The 3,766-nt window shown below is 36.9% G+C and overlaps 1 pseudogene; it reads left to right on the plus strand.

Annotated features, from left to right (window-relative positions):
* Positions 1–654: 654 nt before the first annotated feature.
* LOC149547350 (putative UPF0481 protein At3g02645 pseudogene) lies at positions 655–2,760 on the plus strand (annotated as a pseudogene).
* Positions 2,761–3,766: the final 1,006 nt, after the last annotated feature.

The raw sequence follows: 3,766 nt of genomic DNA on the forward strand, positions 1-3,766 counted from the left end.
AGAGAGGATTGAATTTACCTTATCTTGTGCTCATTACGAAACATTTATTATGATTAGCTGAGCTCAAATTTTCTTGATAATAATTGTTGAGTTTCAAAAAAATAAAATACTATAAAAAATAAATTCTTGTAAATGAAGATACATCATTAATACATATGTTGTGTGCATTATCTTAATGTAATTTTGTTTGTAATCTAGGAAATACATAAGAGGAGAATATATGTAGAATGATTATTATTTTATTTTATTTGTTTTCTGTTTTATCCAACCCACCACTTCATGACTATTCCCAACATTCATGAATTCAACTACTATAAAGATAAAAATAGATATTACTAAATCTATTATGAAAGAAAAAAAAACTCATTAATTGAAGGGACAATGAAATATTCATGAACCATTTATGGCATGATAGAAATCAAGGTCACAAATTCCTTACGGGAGGGCCCTTTCTCCGCGTGGAAGCATTATCTGAGAATAAAAAGCAGTCTCTCCTCTTTGAATGGAATCCTTTCGATAAAGCATTTATCATGTGAAGCTCCGTGAATAGAGCTGTTTTTTTCAAATTGACGCCGGAACTAAAGAAATTTCTGTGAAATTCATGATCCCAATTTTGCCAGAACCGAGCCACGATGAAGCTATATAAGGACGCTGCCCCCAACTTGTTTCTCATCATACTCGAGCTCTGGATCTCCCAATTTTTATCCCCTACTGATCTCTGTCATCCCACTTTACGTTTCCAACTTGAATTCATGGAATCAATGGGTGCAGATGAAGTAATCATCGACCAAGACTGTTGGGTTATTCAAATTAAGGAAGGCCTGCAAAGACATGGGGAGCAAGAAGAAGAGAAGGAGATTTTTGTATCCGTTTTTGGTGTGCCCAAGGAGCTTTTGACAATGAAGCCAGAAGCATACATTCCGCAGTGTGTCTCCATTGGACCATATCACCATTGGAGATCCCAGCTGTTGGAGATGGAGAGATATAAAATTGCTGCTGCGCGAAGATTTCAGAAGATACTAACCCGTGACTGCAAGTTTGAATCTGTTGTAGAAGAGGTGAAGAAGTACGACTGGCAAATCAGAAATTGCTACCACAAATTTCTGGACTACAGCGAGGAAGCCCTTGCATGGCTCATGGCTCTCGACGCATCGTTCGTGCTCGAGTGCTTGCAGTTCTATGCGACACGGGCCGATATGGCTTCTTCTCAAATGCCATCCAAGGTGAAGCGATTGGGCCCTGTTCTAGATCCCTCTCGCAGAAGGACGACACATAATGCAATTATGAGAGATCTGATGATGCTAGAAAATCAGATTCCTTTGTTCCTCTTGCAGAAGCTTCTGGAAATCCACCTGGGTTCCGAAGATAAGGCACAAGAAACGCTCTGCAATCTGGTGACTCTCGCCTGTGAAGAATGGTCGCCATTTATGATGAAAATGGGGGAGAGTTCAAGGCTCTGTATAAAAGAGAGGGGCCACATACTGGATGTGCTCTACTACTCTATTGTCCCTGCAGCAGCCATGGGACATACCAGTTCTAAGAAGAACATGGACGGGAATGTCCCGTTGCCCGATTCAAGCTGCTTAACGCGTCCTCTGAAAGCTTTGTGGAAGGCTCTCTCCTCCTTCAAAATTGGGACTGTTCAACTTGTCAAGGCACTCCCTGACCGTGTGTTTCAAGGAAGGCCTGCACAGTTCATGACACAGTTGTCGACGAATCTTGTTTCCGCTTTTGAAACTCTTTCAATTAAGCGCAGAGATGAAACGGGTGAGGAAAAAGATGAGGAGAAAGGCTATTCCTCTGCGGAAACTCCTCCTACACGGGACGAACTGGCTGTTCCCTCTGTCTCTGAGTTATGCTCAGCGGGAGTAAAATTTCGTCCAACTGACGGAGACCTCACCACAATTCGCTTCGACCAGGCCACTGCGACACTTTATCTTCCCAGATTGAGGTTGGATTCCCACACCGAAGCAGTTCTCAGAAATCTGGTGGCGTTTGAAGCTTCGGCGGCACCTGGTGATCTGGTCTTGACTCGCTACAGTGATTTCATGAACGGCATAATTGACACAGAAGAAGATGTTCGGCTGCTCAGGAAGAGCGGAATTATCACCAATCATCTGGCAGATGACGGGAAAGTAGCAAGCCTGTGGAACGGCTTGGGTAAATGTGTCAAACTGACTCGAGTTAAGTATTTAGACCAAGTTATAACAGATATCAACAGGCATTATAACAACAGATGGAGTGTCGCTGCGAAGAAATACGCGAACAAGTATATATTTGGTTCATGGCAGCTCCTTACTCTTTTGGCCACAGGGATACTTCTGTTTCTCACATGCTTCCAGGCTTTTTGTTCTGTGTATGACTGCAAGCGTTGGTGGGGCGACAGTAATATTTTGCAGGACTAAGCCAATGGGAAGAGTTTTATCCTCTATTTTGATGACCGCTTACTCTCACTGATATATGAGTTCCAACATTATTTCCGTTGATAGGGAGAGTAAATTTTTTTTAGGCGACTTCATTTCCGCTTCTAGGGGTTTTTTTTAGGCAGCTTTAATTCTGCCTTTGGGCCTGTGTGTTTTTTTTAGGCGTGCTCAACCCTGCCTTTACGTATGCGGCCATTGTCAAGTATGCTGCCCTCACAAGTTCAATCACTATTAAACTATTTGTCTATTATAGAACACATTTGATTTTTCGTCGTCTTTATTGAATCTAATACAATTCAATCACTATTAGACTATACAAAATAAAGTGTTTTTATGAGGTGCATTCTTTTAGGTTGTTAGATATTATGTTATTATCAACAAAATATATCTAGAATTTTGTGGTATATATTAATTTCAGTGTGATGGAATATTATTTTTACTTATGATATAAATTCTATATCTTAGAAAATAATTACAATTTATAATCAATCATAAGACTTGAATAAAGTTATATACTTAACCATTCGATGAAGAGAAAATCTCTATGGTGATCATTTTTGATGATAAACAATATTAACTAAGATAAATTAGGCCATGGATATCTTATTTACAAATAAATATCATAACATTATTTTACAACGTAATTCATTCTTAGAACCCCCTTATAATTTAGGTTTAGAGTCATGTCCTTTCCAGGTTTACATATGCTCAACAATTCTTTAGTCAGATTTGACTAAATAACAAGGATGATTATTTTTGTTTCTTCCATTCAATATAAATCCAAAATTTTAATGTAATACTCAATTTTCTATGCGTGATTCTAATTTATTTTATCTATTTATCATGTGATGTGATACAATCAAAGTCAACTCTATACACATGATAACTATTCACTTTTATGAAAATAGAAGAGGCATGTTCATTTTGTTGTTAAATTAATGAATATTGTCTTTCAACTAAATGAACAATTGTGATTACATGTTTTTTTGTTTACGCTGATATACCCTTTTCTAGACATGTTTCTTAGTTATGGCACTAAATTTTATAGTCACACATTTTAACATTTAGTCCATGGTATATATTTAGTATTAAATGTACTAGCAAATGAGATTTTAGATAGATCTAATAATTATCACATTTGATTGTATACTACTTTATATCAACTACAATTAATAATATTCAACAACCTTTTTCACTTTAAAACACACCCTAATTCCACTTATCATTGTCATATTCTATTGATATTTTTTTACTGATCATTTGATAGATTTTTTTAAGAATTATATTTTGAATATTTAATTTAGATTTTAGATTGTTTCTACCAATCAAATTGCATGATAATA

Source organism: Cupressus sempervirens, chromosome 7, assembly GCF_028749045.1.
Source record: "Cupressus sempervirens isolate cs-2001-9-10 chromosome 7, ASM2874904v1, whole genome shotgun sequence".
Classification (NCBI taxonomy): Eukaryota; Viridiplantae; Streptophyta; class Pinopsida; order Cupressales; family Cupressaceae; genus Cupressus; species Cupressus sempervirens.